The sequence below is a fragment of the Desmodus rotundus genome, chromosome 7, assembly GCF_022682495.2.
Source record: "Desmodus rotundus isolate HL8 chromosome 7, HLdesRot8A.1, whole genome shotgun sequence".
Classification (NCBI taxonomy): domain Eukaryota; kingdom Metazoa; phylum Chordata; class Mammalia; order Chiroptera; family Phyllostomidae; genus Desmodus; species Desmodus rotundus.
In genome coordinates, this window is record NC_071393.1 from 73,788,499 (window position 1) to 73,808,005 (window position 19,507).

The 19,507-nt window shown below is 40.0% G+C and overlaps 1 protein-coding gene and 1 non-coding gene across 2 annotated transcripts in view; one reads left to right on the plus strand and one right to left on the minus strand.

The window, feature by feature from the left end:
- The window catches only part of GPR176 (G protein-coupled receptor 176), a 98,112-nt gene that overhangs the window by 75,983 nt on the left and 2,622 nt on the right, over positions 1-19,507 (minus strand). The gene's annotated exons all lie outside the window — the stretch shown is intronic.
- Positions 95-215, plus strand: LOC112312115 (small nucleolar RNA SNORA26). The gene has a single exon (XR_002975558.2). It is a non-coding gene; the product is annotated as a small nucleolar RNA SNORA26 (small nucleolar RNA).

The window sequence follows — 19,507 nt, forward strand, 5'->3', positions numbered from 1 at the left end:
AGAAGCAAAGGGAAAGGAAAGAGTTACCTTCAAAGGAGTGCCCATTAGGCTATCAGCTGATTTCTCAAAAGAAACCTTACAGGCACCCTTTCCTGTGCCTTTTTAAGGTTGATGCAGTGTCTTAGATGACTAACACAGAAGGGTAAAGTAAGTCTCCATAAAACCCAGAGACGAGATGGTAAACTCCTCTTTGAACCCTGTCTGGAGTCACAGCTAAGGAAGGAAGGGAGGGAGAAACCTTATAGGCAAGAAGGGGCTGGAAAGAAGTATTTGAAGTCATGAAAGGCAAGGACCTATATCCAAGAATACTCTATCCAGCAAAGCCAACATTTAGAATGGAAGGGCAGATAAAGTGCTTCCCAGATAAGGTCAAGTTAAAGGAGTTCATCATCACCAAGCCATTATTATATGAAATGTTAAAGGGACTTATCTAAGAAAAGGAAGATCAAAAATATGAACAGTAAAATATGACAACAAACTCACAACTCTCAACAAATGAACCTAAAAGAAAAGAAAAACAACAAAAACTAAGCGAACAACTAGAACAGGAACAGAATCAGGACATCACATGGAGGGTTTTCAGTGGGGAGAGGGAGGGGAGGAATGGGGGGGAAAGGTACAGGGAAGAAGAAGCAAAATTGGTAGGCATTAAATAGACGGGGAGAGGTCAAAAATGGTATGGGAAACAGAGGACTCAGAGAACTTATATGTACAACCCATGGACATGAACTAAGGGGGAGATGCTGGAGGCTTGCGGGGTGCAGAGGGGGGGAAATTGGGAAAACTAATAGCATAATCAATAAAATATACCTAAAAAATAAATAAATACTACACATTTTTGTATTCACACATTTATAGAATACCTACTGTGTCGAAAGGATTAAGACTTATCTCTGAAACACACACATTAAGAACATTTTGCAAATGAGATTTTAGGTTTCTTCCCCCTTCAACCTCTACCTTTTGCTGTCCCTTCTCATATCTGCAAGTGCCTAGCAACAAACATCTGATAACAAATAACATTTGTTGCCTGAGAGATCATGACCAAAGCTATGGGAAATATTTTTAAGTTTTATTAAAATTTTTCATTTGGCCATAGCCTAGTTTCTTTCAGACTTAATTTATTTCAAGCCCTGAGCCTCCACAGCTTAAATAATCGCTAATAATCCATCACAAGCCCTCAGTGTGTGCAGCTTTTCAGGCAGCTCTCCATCTCTATTCTCTGTTACTGTCAAAAAATCCCAATTAGTTTAGTGATTTGCAGGAGGCCACTCTCTGAGCCAGCGCGTGACCCTGTCACTGCTCCCAAGGGTGGCTAATGCAAGGTGCTGTCAGAGTTCTGAGTTAACATCTGAAAACTCTGCCATTCATCCCTGTTTCTGTGGACCACATTAGTGAAATTATTCTCATCTGATAAGACTTATCATTTCTATTTTATTTTTTCATTCCCATGAAGCTATAATGTCAATGAATATTGTGTAGGTCAGCTAGACAAATTCACATAATGATAAACTAATTAAAAGTATTCCTTTCTGGGGATTACAGGAACTACTATGAAGGACACATGAACAAAATCAAGGGGGAGGGTGGAGGTGGGGGAGGGAGGGGGTTTGGGCTGGGGTGGGGTGGAGGGATGGGGAGAAAAGGCACACAACTGTAACTGAATAACAATAGAAAATTAAAGTTAAAAAAAAAAGAGTACACTTAGGCAAATACCAGTAAGTTTATCCTTCTGATGTTCTATCCTTAATAGAAGAATAAAATCAATACTATTGGTGACAAAAAAACAAAAAAAAAATATTCCTTTCCTCTTCATTTATAGGGTGAGGTATTCCCTCTTTTAAAAATAAGATTTATAGCTCTGGTTGGAGTGGCTCAGTGGACTGAGTTCTGCCCTGAGAATCAGAGGACTGCAGTTGAATTTCCAGTCAGGGCACATGCCTGGGTTGTGGGCCGGGTCCCAGTGGGGAGCATGCAAGAGGCAACCACACATTGATGTTTCTCTCCATCTTTCTCCCTCCCTTGCCCTCTGTTTAAAGTAAATAAATACAATCTTTTAAAAAGTCTTACAGTGAATTTACCAGGTCACTTGGTATCTTTAAAGTCCTTTAATAAGAATGATCAGGATCCTGTTAGAGATATATATATATATATCTCAGGTTATCTATATAGTCACCATTTGTATCTTCCATTTAGGTAAACAAGTTAGAAGGGTCGTGACATGCTCATTAGCTCCCTGTCACAGCCAGGCAGGGCCTGATGCAGTGAGAGTCTGACGCCCAGGAATGAAGAGCAGCTGAAGCCCAGAGTCCTGAGAATTGAGCAGAAGCTAGAGATAGACTAGTAGCTGGAGAGGTGCTCACTGACACTGAGGAGGACTGTAAGTATGGCCAAAAGAGCAAGAGGTCAGGAGTAGAAGGTCATCCTCAGGTACGGAATGTGAGGGAGGCTGACCCCCTTAGGGCTGTCAAAGGCTCGCCACTCACGGTCAGAGACAGGGCCCAGAAGAGAGCACACTGGATCAGGAAATTCTGCAACTCTCTTGAATCAGCAGATAGCCTCCCTTTATCTAAGTAAAACATCCCTTTAAAAAAAATCAAGAGTATTTACACATAAATAGTTGTTCATGGTTAATTAATATGAAAACTTCGCAATTAAAAAAAAATCAAGCTGTGTTAGAAAAGGGACCTAGTGCCATTGTTAGTTGTAGTCTCCCAGGGGATATGGTCTCAATAGCCTTTGGGTCATAAGCTGGCTTCTGCTTTCCTCAGTGTTTATAAAAGCTATGGGGAGGTCACTGGGTAAGGCTGTGGATGAGTCCTGAGAAACACAACCCTCCCCACAGTCAGTTGTGTGTTGTGGAGGAAGTTCAGATGTCTGGAAGGTTGGGGAGTGAGCTGCTCAGTGTTTTCTGCTTCAGATTTCACCATGGCTGGTGTCCATCTTTCAGGATAGTCTAAGCATGGGTAGGGGGTGGGGGAGATGTGTGTCCTCAGCTGATCCAAGTCTAGGGCATAAAGGGGAGAGCAGGAGTTTTGCCAGCACAAGGTCCAGGCATCCATGTACTGGGAAGAACCTGGGCCAGACTCATGTGGGCATTGTCCAGTTAAATAGCGCAAAGGTAGAAGGCAAAGAGCAAGTGGCCAAAGGTAGAGAGGAGCAAAGCAGAGACATCCCCCACATCTTCCAAACCACCTTTCAGTTTCTTTAACATGTCAAGTTCAGTACCACTGAAGGTCATTGTTCTTGCTATTCTCTCTGCCCTGGAATGTTCTTACCTACGTGCTTCCTGTGGCTGACCTGTGTTCATCCTTTAAATTGCAGCTCATATCACTTTCTCCAAGACGGCCTATCTAAAGTGGTCCACCTCCACTTCACATCTCCCTGGTTGTTTCCTCTACAGCAGTTACAATCCCAGCTATTACCTTGTTTGTTTGGTCATAATCCCAGCGATTACCTTCTTTGTCCTTCCCTATTAGAATGCAGAATCATGAGGACAGACTTGTTTTCATGCAGTGCTGTGTCCCCAAGACCCAGAACAGTGTCTGGCATATAGTTGGTGCTCAGTAACTAGTGACTGATGGCATGAAATGCTTGGGGGAAATTAAATAGAACAATTAATTAAATAGCCACTATCTTGATTTGCATAAGGCTTAAGAGCTTTCTGAAAATGAACATGTATTTTGCCTACAGCCAGGATTCAGACACTCACAGTTATAGTCAGTAGCCTAGAGCAATGTTCACAAAAGCCAGATATCTGTAGGGACAGCTGGTCTCTTGATAGGAAATCCAGAAGGACAGAAGTTATAACCTGATTTAAGTTAGAGTGAACCAATGAAATAAGACAGGCAACATTTTGAACCCAGTAGCATAATGTGTATGGGGATGTCACTGTTACTTTTAGAGGCATTTGGATCCTAGGCAGTAAAATTATTGCTAGAAGCAGCCTGGGGTCCTGACCCTGCCTATGGGATAGTAGCTGAGAGGTAGTGTCATCAGGGAGCTCCAGGTGGTATTTGACTGCCTATCCGTAGACAGATGGATCCTAGATGTGTGAGATCAGGGTGGTGTCCTTGAGTTTCAGTCAACTTTTAGGGAACCACTCCTTCTACCTGTCTGTCCTGGAAGCTCAGTGTGGAAATGGGGATATTGAAGGGGGTCTGAAAACAACAAACAGAATATTTTGATTCTAGACAAGTGTTATGGGTTGAATTGTGCCCCTCCCCAAGGATATGTGAAAGTCCTACCCCAGTGCTTCAGAATGTGACCTTATTTGGAAATAGAGTCGTTGCAGATAAAATTACTTAAGATGAGGTCATACTGGTGTAGGAGGGATCTTTAATCTAACATGACTGGTATCCTTATAAGACGGCCACGTGAAGATAAAGACACACAAGGAGAACACTATGTGATAGGGCAGAGATTGGAGTTAGACAGCTGTAAGCCAAGGAACACTGAAGATTGCCGGCAAACCACCAAAAACTCAACAGAGGCAAGGAAGGAAGGATGCCCCTACAGGTTTCTGAGGGAGCATGGCGCTTCAACACCTTGATTTTGTACTTACAGCTTTCTTAACCATCAGACAATTAACTTCTATTGTTTTAAGCACCCAGTTTTTGGCACTTTGTTATGGCAGCCCTAGTACACTAATACACCAATACAGCCAAAAAAAATTAGGTTGAAAACCCTGATTTTTGCACAACTGTATGTAGTAGGTTTTACAAAAGTTTCACAGTATCTTCAGCTGATAGAGTGTGAATCCGTGTAATAAAGGCTGGTCATCCACTGGTATACATACAGCTTTCAACACCTTTAAAAAAATTAAACTTTTTCTTTTGTGATAATTGTAGACTCACATGCTGTTGGGAAAAAAATGCAGAGACATGTTATATACCAATACCTAGTTTCTCCTAATAGTATACATATGGTACCTGGCATGTAAGGGGGGTACAGTGTCATAGCCAGGGTATTGACATGGATACAGTCAAGATACAGAACATTTCCATCATCACAAAGAGTCCGCTTATTGCCCTTATATAGCCACATCTACTTCCCTCTCACCCTTACCCCCTTCTTAACTCTTGGTAACCACTAATCTCATCTTTAGTTCTATAGTTTTGTCATTTCACAGCTATTTTATAAATGGAATAAAAAGTATGTAACCTTTTGGGATTGTTTTTTTTATCCATCATAATTCCCTAGAGATTTATCCAAATCGCATGTATATCCATGTTTGTTCCTTTTTATTGCAATTTCATTTATATGACCTTCTTGCATGACAGCATGGATAACTGTACAGCTTTTCTGGTTATTCCTCAGTCATAAACACTCTCAAGTGAATACGGTAGTCACCCTTCTCTGCAGTTTCAATTTCCAGGTTTTAGTTGCCCTTGGTCAATTACCATCCAAAAATACAAAATGGAGAATTGCAGAAATAAACAACTCATAATTTTAAAAGATTGTGTGCTGTTCTGAGTAGCATGATGAAATCTCTTGACGTCCCACTATGTCCCACCTGGGATGTGAATCCTTCCCGTTGTCCAGCGTCTCTGTGCCATGTGAGCACCCCGCTTGTTACCCAGTAGCTCTCGCAGTTGTGAGGCAGACTGTCTTGGTGTTACAGTGCTTGTGTTCAAGTTACCCTTTTTACTTAATAATGCCACATTTATATAACTTTTACCACGGCATATTGTTCTAATTGTTTTATTTTATTATTAGTTACTGTTATCTCTTACTGTGCCTAATTTATAAATTAAACTTTATCATAGGTATGTATGTATAGAAAAGAATATGGTATGTACAGGGATAGTACATACTATCCACAGTTTCAGGCATCCACTGGGGGTCTTGGAATGTATCCCTCACAGTTAAAGGGGAATTACTATATATAACATGTGCAGTCTGATGAAGGAGTCAGAGCACCAAACTTGACTGAAGATGAAAAATTCTCCCCTCCCCACAACACCCCAGTCTAGACCTGTTGCCTGAGAGAAGCTTGAAGTTGGGCAAAGGAGACTGGTTGGCTTCCTTCCCCACCTCGAGCTTCTGGCCAAGGTTTCTTGGCTGTACAGACTGATCCTATTGTAAGTGGCTTCATGCTGCCTGGATGGTCATGTGTATATCTCTTGATGGTGGTGATGCCCGCCTGTATTGTTGGTTAGTAGCTTACTTTAACCTCAACCTGTGAATGCTGCTGGACCTCCAGCTTCTCTCTGCTGAGGGCTGTTTGCCCTGACAGGTGACCCTCTTGGACAAGCCCTGACATGACCTCCTGCCATTGGCCCACAGCCACTATAAGCAAACATACACACATCCTTGACCCTGCTAAATTCTGGGAGTGCTTGCTGTTCACTCTCTCTCTTTGAGCAGCTCATCAGCCCATCTCTTGCCCTTCAGGTTTCTCAGATTGATGCCAGTCAAAATTCACTGTGAACCCAAATGCAAGGGCCACACATCGAGCTGTCTGCATGGGCTGTTTGCATGAGCCTTCTGATTAGGCTTCTGGGGAAAGATATCACCCGTGCCTTCTCACCTGGGTGAGTAGGACATGGTGTCCGCCCACAGCTCCCTGTGTGTTCTTTTGGACCCTCAAGGTAGGTGGGGGTTCAAATGTTATAACCACTTGATCATGACTTTGAAAAATGTGTCTTTATCTGACATCTTGCTTTAGTATACTCTATCTGTTGTGTCTTGATGCCTTGATAGAATTTTTCAATTCCAGTGACAAAGTAGTGTGTTAAGTTAGATCTACTTTTTTCTACTTAAAACTCATTGTGCAATTGTTCTGATTCTCCACATACCTCTTGACTTCAGCAACTGCTTTTGCTAGAAGCATTTTGGAGCCACCTCATAGAGTTTTCAGGGCCCATTATCATTTCTAAGCTGTGAGAGCAAGACACTACATTTTTTTTAAACCCATGTATGACATGGCCACTGAAATTTCGACGTAAGCCACAAGTAGCCATTCAGATTTCTTTAGGGAAGTTTTCCCCTGCTATTTGTCTTATTGCCATTCACAAACTCCACGACGTAATCATTTATGGCTTTATAATAAGATTTTATAAAATTTGCAGTAGTGAGTTTACATGCCCAGGAATGATGAATGATACAATTGCCTCCATTTTTTTTTCACTTATTCCATCCAATGATCTGCATAAGAAGCCCAAAGTAATGTTTATTGAGGTCAACAGATCATTGTGCTTTCTCCAAACAAAATTCCAAATAGAGTGATTTATGACTTGTTTCAAATAAAGTAATTGAGAGAATGCCTTGTATTAAGGGTGACTTCGTATTTTCTGAGTGAGAATGTTTGAGGACACCTCTGCCTTGTGGTAAGGGGTGTGTGATATTTACTCCCTGGTTTCCTGGGCATCCCTGTGTGTGTTCATTTGCACCTTTAATTATAACTACTTTTTGTTGGGGCCTCCTGTGCAGTTTCTTAAGACAAGAAACACTTTCAAAGGCTGCTAAATGGAAAGGAGAGAATGGCTCTGTCAAGTCACCCTGAGTGTGAATTTAATTTCCAGGAACACAGAGTTCAAGTGAGACTCAAGCAGAGACAAAATAATCAAATTTTGGTTTCCAGACCCATTCACTGATTGATGAGAATAGCACCTTTTGTATTTGTCCTGTTGTTTCTCTCAAGGCTACAAATCTGTAGCAACGATGATTCTACAAATTATCAGAAGTCCTAAAACAAAGCTTTGTGCCTCTGCTGCATGAAAGGCAGTTTTAGGGACTAGAGGGTTTACTGCCTATTTCACAGCAGGGCGCTGTCAGTGTTAAGATTGGACCAGACTTCTCTCTGAAGAGTGTCAAATCATTTTTCTTGTTAGTAACAAGTCAGTGGGCTCTAGCTGGTAAAGATCACAGCAGGCTCTTAGGAAGGGTGGACTGTAGCCTGGCTCTGCTGTTGAGTGGGTTGGTTGACTGTTGGTAAACCACTTTGCCTCACTGTGATTGTAATTGCAAGGCAGAGATTCTTAAACATAGTGTGCATAAAAATCGTTTGTTAAAAATGCACATTCCTGAGTTCTATCAACAGAAGTTTTGTTCCAGTGGGTTTGACATGGGGGTCTTGGAGTCTGTATTTTTAATGAACATGTAATATGATTTTAATGTAGGTGCTTCACACTTAAACAATGATCTAAGGCAGAAGTGTCAAACTCATTTTCACTGGGGGCCACATCAGCCTTGCTGTTGCCTTCAAAGGGCTGAATGTAATTTTTAGGACTGTATAAATATAACTACTCCTTAACAGTTAAGCAAGAGCTCGGTGCTGCCACTGGGTAGAAACAAGGTATTGCGCCAGACAAAACAAGGTGGAGGGCCGGATTCGGCCCACAGCCTTGCGTTTGCCACCTGTGATCTAAAGGATGCCAGGCCGATTTCTTAGTGACAGGTGGGCATCTTCCTGGGAGTCAAGCAATGAGTCTGTCAGGAGGATAGAGACAGAAGACTGGTTATTTAAGGTAAGTGCTCAAGTCATTGTTCAAGCATTGCCTTCCCCCTACTTATTCTTCCAAAGAGAGGGGGTTGGGATGGGGAAGAAGTAGGAATTTAATTTGGGGTCATTGGTACCAGTTCTACCCATCTTTTAATAGCTAGTGTTGCTTAAGGCTTGAAGATAATATGGAAAAAATAGAGACTCTCAGTATGACTAGTCAAGGCCTCCCTCTTCTCAAATATGACTTAGAAACTTACCTCACAATTTTGTGAATGAAATCAACTAATTTCCTAATTCTGCCCCTGTCATCCATCTCTGTCTCAATCTCTATCCTATAAGTAATAACTAAATTATTTATTCAAAAAGGCAGGAGTGGGCTTTCTGATGGTTGCCTGTGAGGTATATCCTTTTATAAAAGGAGTGGTGGGGTTGTGTGGCTGCTCACCCTTATCTTTAGGTGCTCCTTCTCTACTTCTCATTCTAATGTCGGAAAATGGAGCTTGACTGTCAGAAACATGATGGAACTGCCTGAAGCTACATAAATTGGAAAACCCTAAGTCATCTTTCTACTTGATCTATGCAGAATGTTTTTAAAAATCACATTTTCATTGAAATTGAAATAAAAATTTAGGCAGTATGCACCATCTCACAGAGACCTGTCACATACCATTCCTACTATTTGGGGCCCTTCTCACCTACAGCCATTTTTCTGGGACTTCTTGATACCTCAGTGATTAAGGCCTTGAAATTCTACCCACCTGCCACTAGTCTGGATTTCCTAGCATCCCTGAGATGTCTGAATCCTAATCGTGTCCTCCAAATGTCCAGTGGGTATGCAGTGACCTTCCCAAGCTAGGAAACAAGTGTTTACCAAAAGAGCAGTGTAGATACGGGAACACATCTAAGGTAGTCAAGGGTCACTTTCACCTTGACACAAAAGAGGACACAGGGGCCAAGTAGGGGATCCTAAGGACCAATTAAGGGCTATTTGGCTTTGGGTGTGGTTGTGCCTGATTGGCATGCAAATCTCATTAGAATACAAACGGGAGGATGTGGGCAGCTTAAAAGAACACTCCACTTCAATTTGGTCTGCTTATTACGGCTTCTTATTGTTAATATCAGGCATCTTTAACTTTGACTGTGGGATCTTTGTGTACTATCTCAAGTTGTAGAATGCAAAAGCTAGTTTAAATCTCCGCTGCCCACTTTTAATCTTAACTCCAGTCTTCTGATGTTGGGGGGTTTGGCACATAGGTTGAACTGAACTTACACATTCCTACTGAGTTCCTGTTAACGTCAATATGTTGAATCATTGAACTGAGCATCTACCAACACTCCCAAGGCTTTATTTCATGTACTGCTGTTATGCTTCTTCTTCATCATCCTTGTCTTTATTCAGTTTAGGTGCCCAGATTAACACTTTAATTTTATCATCATTTTAATTTATCTAAATTAAACTAAAATGTTTTAGTTCTATCCATGTATTAATTTTGTTGGGGGGGGTGTGTGATTATGTCATTATGTACCATGGCTCTCAGTGACACTAGCTATGTATCTTTTTGTATCGGCATCTAAATGATCAATAAAGTTTTGAATGGTGTGGAGAGAGACAGCTGGAGGTCCTGTCACCAGAGATCTGCAAATTTAGGTTAATTTTAATTCACTAGTCAAAACCCTTTTGGAATAATCATTAAACCAGTTAGGAATACATTAAATAGAACTGTCACTGAGCCCACATTTCTTGTCTATAAAAGTATTTTGAGACATATTATCAGATACTTTACTGAAACCCAGATGCACTATGTCTACTGCATCTCCTAGGTTTACTGATATAAGAAAATTAGGAGAATCTGACATGATTTATTCTTAATGTATCCTTGCTAGCTCTTAGAGATTGTGATTATGTCTGGCCTTCCTGTCAATAATTTATTCTAGCATTAGGTTGCCAATATGAGTTTTTCTGTATTTTTCTTCTTTCCCTTTTCCCCACCTCCAGTCTTCTGGTTCCATTCCTATTCTCCATAATTCCTTAAAGTTCCCCAGGATTGTGTGGAATAGTACTTTTCAAGTTTCAGTGTGTAAGGGAATCTGCTAGCAATCTTGTTAAATGCAGGTTCAGTCAGATTCAGGAGGTCTGGGGGTGAGACCTGAGATTCTGCATTTCTAACACACTATACTTTAAATAGCTAGAAACCGAAGACTTGGTATTCTGTAGAGGAGATCTAGATTTGAGTACTCATCTAGAGCAGGAAGGTTGTCTCTGGTGGATAATGCTCTCAAGTTCTTATTCCTACACTTAGAAACACATCAGCAGCCTGATGTGTTTCTGATTATATTATTTATATAATATATAAATTATATATATATAATTTCTGTTGTGTATGACAAGACCCCAACTCATACAAGTTTAAAGGGAGGTTTGGGGTTTTCCAGTTCACACAATTGGAAAATACAAGCTCAAGAACTCTCAAACAGTATCATCAGGATAGCTGCCTCTCTCTCCCTCTGTCTCTGTCTCTCTGTCTCTCTCTCTCTCTCTTTCCCCTCCCTCTCTCTCCCCTCTTCCATCCCACCCTTTTGGCTTTCTCTCACCCCCACCTCTTCTTCTCTCCCTGCCCTTATTCTCTCCTAAGCAGACAGCTCTTGGCTTCCTTTATCCCTACTTAGCAGCTCCTTTGAAAAAAAAAAAAAAGAGCAGGGGGTGCTTCTCTACCAGCAACTCTATGTCAAGTACTTTGGCCAAGCCTGGATCCTATGACGATCCCTGGACTAATCACTGAGGACAGGAATAGGATGCTGGGACCAACAAGGTGTGGATCTTGTGCCTACCCGTCTCCTGGGGTGAGAGTGGGACTATACAGAGTACTGTGAGGGGCGGGCATATAAGGAACCACCTGAGCAAGACTGCAGTTTGATTCTCTTCATTCCATAATCTTTCAACTATCTGATACCCTCTGCTACATAGGCTGGAAAGCTAAAAATACTACTTATCAGACAGCCTTGCAGTTAGGGTACAGGCTCATGATCTAGATTCTGCCCAGCAGCTGTTCCCTAAGAAAGCAGATATGATTAATGTGAGGTAGTGGCTGGGTGCAATCATCAGGTTTTCTTGTAAGTGCAGGGAGATGACAGATGCCTTTTGCTTCTTCTGGGCCAGCTGTGTCCTAGGGTTCTACAATCTACTCCCGTACTTCCCTGGTGGTACATGACTGCAGCTTCATGATTCCTGCTAGAGCCACTGGTATGACTGCGTGTATTTTTTCACTGTGTCTCTAGCTCTGTGACATCCAGGCTCTCGTATAAATTCTGAAAGCAACCTAATACCCTGTAATAAATTTCTTCTTCATAAACTGGCTAATTTGGTGTAGAAGTAAAATTAACACCTTGTTCTGCTGCATTGTGGGAAAAAATGTGTACATTATGTCCCACAGTCAGGAGAGGAAAAAAAAAAATACTTGATCCCGGAGCCCCTCTCCTCCCTCAAAATAAAGACATACATTAAAAAGGCTCAGGACCACTCTATCTAGTTCTGGTCCTCACAAACAATGAAATCTTGAGCCTTTCCTGTAAGTTACAGACTTCTAATAAAAACTTTACTGTTTTGCCCTTGCTGGTGTGGCTCAATGGGTTGAGTGCCGGCCTGCGAACCAAGGGCTGCCGGTTCGATTCCCAGTTGGGGCATATGCCTGGGTTGCAGGCTGGGTCCCTGGTGGGGGGGGCACATGAGAGGCAACCACACATCAGTGTTTCTCTCCCTCTCTTTCTCCCTCCCTTCCCCTCTCTAAAAAAAGAATAAATTAATTTAAAAAACTTTATTGTTTTATAATTTTATTGACTTTTACAATGCTGATATGTGAAGATATGGCACAATCTTTGAGGTTATAACACTCATATAAGTGCTTTTTCCCCCACAATAAAAATAATAACTATAAATTAGGTAATCTTGCAGTGGATTTCTTTTAAATGCTTGTTTTATATTACATTTGACAAGCCAATCCTTCTAAAGTCTGAACTCCTCTGTACTCCACCTTAACAAGTAAAAATGTTTTTCTTGTAGTTGTGTCTCCTTTTACAATAGGCCTGTTGTTTACAACTCTGATGAATACCACTGACTGTGCACTTGTTGCTGAGGGAGAGCAGTGCTGTTCTGGGGAAGGAGTATGCTAAAATAATAAAAACAGAAAATGTCCCTACCTTATTTCATAATGTTATTATGATTGAATAATGTGGTATATGTTATAAACTATAAACCCCAGCAAAATGTAAGACTAAAGCAGTAGTCCTGATTGGTAGTAACCAACTTGGCAGGTAAGTCAAGGGTATCTAACACTGCACAAGCAGCACCCATCCCCATTAGCAACGCTCTCCTTGTCCTTCCTCATTACAGACCCTCTATGAATTTCCTAAATGAATTGACCATCACTGGAAATCAACATTCCTGAGTTCTCTTCCTTCATTCCACTTACTATAACTTACTTTCCTTAATCTTCCAAGGTATTCTTACTCTGACCAGATGCCACCGCCTCACTTTAAAGTGACCTAACTTTGGGTTACATATCTCCTAGAAACAAGTCTAGCAATCATTCCACCTTGTACCCAGAATGTGTCCTGCTTACTCTCCACCTTCTGATTCTAGCAACATAGAACTTAGAACATTGCTATGAACACCTAGAAGTGCTGGATAAAACAGAAGACATCTTTAAATTCTAGCTGAACGTACAAGAAAGAAAAACTCCCAGTTGTCTGAGACAGAGACCAGAATGCTTGCATTGAGGGGTGATTTTCACACCAAAAAATAGGCCGTCACTGCTAACCTTAGGTCTCAACACCCACACAGGGACTGAACTGACCATGGAATCACCTGAAGCAGGTAGGTGAAACAGAAATTCCTGCATAAAGCCAGAATCCTCAAAGGGTAGCCACCTCAATGAAAGAGAACAGGGAAAAAAAACTCTATCCTCAGACAGATGACAAAGAAATATGTCTTTTCCTGTGGTTGAGGTCTTGGGCTACTTACTAATGACCCTAAGACACCTGGCAAAAGCAAATGTGAAACTGTTGTAGAGGCCACTTCTGCACCCAAGAGCAAAGAATCCTCCACAAAAAGGAAAGAGACTCACAATCAAAAACTTAGAAACACACGAGGAAATGATTCACAATAAGAGAGAGTCAGCAGACACAATACACATCCCAAGGTAACAATGTGAAACAGAACGAGATCTGTCCAGAAAGTATCCAGCCATGCAATATGAAACACAAAGGCATTTATGGAAGAAGATACAAGAAACGTTGTACATAGGACAGTGACACCTCAGTCCCCCTCAAAGTAGGCACCTTAGGACTTCACACAGCTCTCCCAGAGTCTCTTCCACTGTTCAAAATACCCTGCAAAATCCTTGGTTGGAATTGCCATCAGCTTCCTTGTCATATTTTCCTGAATCTCATTGATGGTCTGAAATCTCGTCCCTTTCAAAGGTGATTTTAATTTTGGGAAAAGCCAGAAGTCACAAGGTGCCAAATCTAGGCTGTAGGGGGGCTGAATCACCTGGGTGATTTGATGTTTTGCCACAGAACCCTGCACAAGACATGATGCATGAGTGGGCACGTTGTGATGCATGAGTCGGGCATGAGTGATGAAGCAGCCAATCACCAGTTGCCCATAGCTATAGCCGTTTTCATTGTATTGCATCTCTCAACCAATAAATAACATTTAGGTAGTAGTCCTTATTAATTGTTTGGCCTGCAGGAGCATACTCATGGTGAACACCATGTTCCCAATCAAAAAACACAGTTAACATGGTCTTGATCTTGCTGTGACTTTGTTGCACCTTCTTTGGGTATGGACAATCAGTCAACTTCCACTGGGATGACTTGGCCTTTGTTTCTGGATCACAGCCCACAGCCATAGCCATTTCTTGAAGAAATCTGGTTCATTTCAATCAAGTCATTAGCAACTGCAGTACAATGCTCCTTCTGCTCTGGTAGCAGAAGCCATGGAACAAATTTTGTGGTGACACATTTCATGCCAAGATCCTGAATCAAAATCTGGGGCACAGTAGTTTTTGGAATCCCCAGGTCAGCTTCTAGTTCTCGCACTGTCAGTCTTCAATCTTTGTTGATCGCAGCCCATACATGTTCAACGTTCTCAGGCATTCCGCTTGTTGCAGGCCTTCCAGAATGTGGATCACTTAAAACAGATTCTTGACCATCTTTGGAGTGTTTGTGCCACACTTTTATTTGAGCTGCACTCATTGCATTGTCCCTGAAAGCCTTCTGAATCATCCAAATAGTTTCTATGGAAGAATGTTCAAGCTTAATGTAAAATTGGATGCAGATTTGTTCCTCTACTTGCTCATTTTGAATGCAACAGCCAGCCACAATATACATATGCTCCCTCAACAACAGCTACCGCCCCCACTGACTAGTACAGTGAAGTTGTCATTGTTCACGCATGCACATTCCAGTCCACTCTCCTTGGCCATCAGGTTACATCGATGTTGTGCAAATTGGTCTTATTATATTAACAATGGCTGGACATTTCTCCAGACAGACCACATGTGTTTTAATTATAAAAATAAAAATAAAAGAAGGAATTAAAACCATAAAGGAAGAATAAGACACTAATATCAACTGATGCTTGCCTGTTCCTTTATGTAACAGTGATTGCCTATACCCTCAGTTTTTCTAAATGTTTTACATGTAATAAATAGATTTGTCTATATGATGTGACTAGAGGTTCCTAAAAGATCCATCCCACAAAGATCCATCCCACCCATTTCCCCCATTACCTGTCAAATATATGAAATACTCAACTCAGTCACTCTTTTTTGCTTAAGATAATGAACTTTTTTTGAAGTATCTTTAAAGGTCAATGTAGTAATGTACTAATATCTGTTAATATCTACATCTAAAGTGGTTTACTTATTAGCAGGCCACCATGCGGGAATGGAATACTGATACTATTACATTTGGAAGAGAGAAGACAAGTTAAGCAATTAAAAATAAGGTCATTGGGCATCCAAAAAGACAAGAAAATAAGCAGTATCTGTAGAGAGGTAATAAAGACAAGAAAGTAAGAACTCTGAAAATGGGAGTTGACTTTCTGAAGATAGGGTTTTTTTACTTTTTATGTTTATCTAGAGTAAATCTTTACTTCTAAATTTTGCTTATAGTCATTTATACCTTAGTCTAGCCAAAAATTCTAATAACAATTTTAATAAGGTGACTAATAACAATTTCCCACCCAATGTGGAAGTTTCTTGACAATAAAAATGTTTTTACAACAGCTTCCAGTCACTACTCGATCTAAATGTCTTATTCTGAAAATGACACATAGAGAAATTCTTTGGCAAACTCTACAGAAGAAATACTTTCAGAGACTTGGATGTCCCCAAGAAAAATAGAGCCATTGTCTATTTGTTCCTGTTTTGAGACAAATTTCCTCCCATTCTACAAAATCCCACCCAATAAAGTAAATGTGTATTTATTGCAGAACCATGGATATTTGCAGCTGAGACTTTGGGACAAGAAAAAAGTAACTAAAAATGAAAATTCCAAACAGTAAATTAATTAGTTGCTTTGTTTACTAGCATCAAAAATATCCTACTCATATACCTTAACTGTCAACATATAAAAAAGTATCTTAACACCACGTAAATGTTGCTCTGATTGGGGAGGGAATTCTTGAAAAGGTTACATTTCTAATCCTAAAGGCAAAAGATTTCTTTATTTCAGTAGCACAAGACCACAGACTAAAGTCCAAAACAAAACAGAAACAGGTAAAAGAAAAACAAAACAATGACCAAACTTTAAAGCCTTCCTACTCCAATGGGCTCATTGCTATTGGAACATTTGGAAAGCTACAATTACTTTAAATAATTCTAGAATTAGTTATTTTAGATGACATCAGTTCCTGTTAGGAACAATTTAATGTAGCATATTTACAATGCAACCAGTTCATTTATTAACATCCAGCAGGTACACATGACTGAGCCCTAACAAAAACAAGGCATATTAACACACATGAAAAGAGCTAACTGCTAGCCTATATGGAAGAATCCAAGAAATGGAGAAAAAAAGCAATTACCTGATTACATTATGTGTTTTTTTAATTTTATTTTATTGTATTTTTCCCATTACCATTTATCCCACCTGTACTCTCTTCCACCTCCACCCCCACCCTGCAATCACCACACTGTTGTCTGTGTCCGTGAGTTCTTTCTCTTTTTTGCTCAATCCCTCCAACTCCCAAACCCCCTACCAGAGCTGTCAAACTGCTCTCTATGAGTCTGTTTCTATTTTGCTTCTTAGTTCAATTTGTTTGTTAGATTCCACATATGAGTGAAATCATATGGTATTTTCTTTCATTAACTAGCTTATTTCACTTAGGATAATGTTCTCCAGGTTTATTCATGCTGTTTCAAAGGGTAAAATTTTTCTTCTTTTTTACAGCCAAGTATTATTCCATTGTGTAAATGGGCCCTCCCTGTTTTATCCACTCATCTACTGATGGACACCTGGGCTCCTTCTAAATCTTGGTGATTATAAATAACACTCTAATGAACACAGGGGTGCATATATTCTTTAGAATTAGTATTTCGGGTTTCTTCGAAGTAAGATTAATACATTGGAGAGGAAAATCCACAGAATGAAAGAAAATATTTGCAAATCATATACCTAATAAGGATCTAGTATCCAGAACATATAAGGAAATTTAAACTCAGTGACAAAAGGGCAAATAACCCAATTTACAAATGGGTAAAGTATCTAAACAGATATTTCCCCAAAGAAGATATACAAATGGTCAATAAGGGCATGAAAAGATGTTCAACATCATTCGTAATTAGGAAAATGTAAATCAAATTCACAGGACACCATGTAACACCCACTAGAATGGCTATAATAAAAAAGACAATAATAAATGTTAACAAGGATTTTGAGAAATTAGAACCGTCATGAACCGCTGGTAAGAAAGTAAAATTACACAGCCACTTTAGAAGGCAATCTGGCAGTTCCTGAAAAGGATAAATTATCAAGTTACCATATGACCCAGAAATATCACTCTTGCCATATACCCAAGAAAACTGAAAACATTATGTCCACATAAAAACTACACAAATGTTCACAGTAGCATTATGCTTAATAGCCAATAAGTATATGCTACATTTCAACCCAAATGAAGTATATGCTATAACATGGATGAACCTTGAAAACACTACTTTGAGTGAAAGAAGCCAATTACAAAGAACCACATATTATATGACTATATGACTCCATAACATATGAAATATCCAGGACAGACAACTCCATTGAGATAGAAAGTAGACGAGTGGTTGCCTAGGGCTCAGGGTATTGAGGAGGAATATAATTTAAATAATATTATATATAATTCTTGAGTTCTAAAATACACAGCAATTAATGTTTCCTATGATTGGAATATTATAGTCATTCCAAGTTGTTGGGGATTTTTCCTAATACTGGGCACTAAAATAGTTTTCAAAGAAAGAGCTGTAAGGCATCAATAGTACAAAGGAATTGAAGAGAAACAGTTTGCTACACCAAAATATGCCTTGGTTATTTTAAGGTAGTTATTTTTAAGGAAAAAAACCTTAGAAGAACCTTTGGGTCTCCCCTTTGTCTGCCTAATGGAATTCAGATTTTAAAAACCTGCTCCAGGAATGAATGAATGAATGAATGAATTCAGTGTGGCAGACAGGGAGGAACCTAGCACTCTGTTTCTTAGAATCCCCTCCAGTCCCACTGCTTCTGGGTGGGCCAGCAAGAATTTGTTTACCAAATTTTGCTCCTTCTCATCTACCTGCTAATTGCCTTCCTTCCTCTAAAGTCCAAACCACTACCCCCTTTCTCTTTAGTTCAAGATGGCACATAATCCCCAATTGCCCAATCTGTCCTCAGGTCCCATATTGAGGTCTCATATCCTGTATGTACATACATAATAAACTTGGTTATTTACTCCTATTAGTCAGTCTCACGACAATTTGATTAGACCAGCCAAAAGAATTATGAAGGAACAAGGGAAAAATTCCCTCTCCCCCACAGAATATTTTCAAACAACAGAGGGCCTCTGGAAATTCCAATGAAAAATTCTAGAGAATAAAGGAAATATACTTAAATTTACTTAAAGGGGAAAGAGAAAACAAAGATTTATTCATTTATGTTTTGGGACAGGGGAAAAATGTGGATTAGAGTCAAATGCTATTCTAGACACTATTCCATCCTCATTTACTTTTCAGATTCTTCCATGATCTTTTTATTCCTAATCTCTGCTTCTTTTTCTATTGGGGGGGCTTCATAAAACTATGCTTCCCAAGTTTAATTGCCTTGCAACAGACTGCACATGACTCTGGAACTTAAGCTCTGAGCCTCAACTGTTATAACCAGGAAGATTCAATTACATAGATGTGTTTGTATGGATCAAATCATCAGAGATCAATGAATCAAGAATAGCACTAAGTAACAAGTACACAGAGCAATGTTACTTAGCTAAACTTTTAAGGAAACCAGAAGTGCCTTTCACTTTTGCACAAGTTCTCTGAATTTTGATTTCTAGACATTTAACCATATTTATACTTTTTCTGAAACTAAAAGAATCAAATAGAATTCTCTCCTAGGAGGGCCCAAGTAATGTGGAGGGGAAAATATGTCCCCTTCAACTAACTCAAATATAACGAGATCAAGGGGAAAATCAGTCTCCTGTTTGGAGACACTCACAGAAGCAGTTTTTGCATGTCAACTAAAGTGCTTTGTGGGAAAAGAATTGAAATAGGGGTAGGTTTACATAGGAATTCCTGAATCCAATGCAAGTTACAAAAACAGAAGTATTACATGGGAAGCAGGACATTTGTTAAATGTGTATCATTTGCCCTGCCTGGTAGCTCAGTTGGTTGGAGTGTTGGGCAGATGCACCAAGGTTGCGGATTCTATCTCTGATCAGGGCACATACTAGAAGCAACCAGTGAATGAGTAAGTGAAACAACAAAAATCAGTGACTCCTCTCCATCTCTCTCTCTCCCAAATAAATAAATAAATAAATAAATAAAT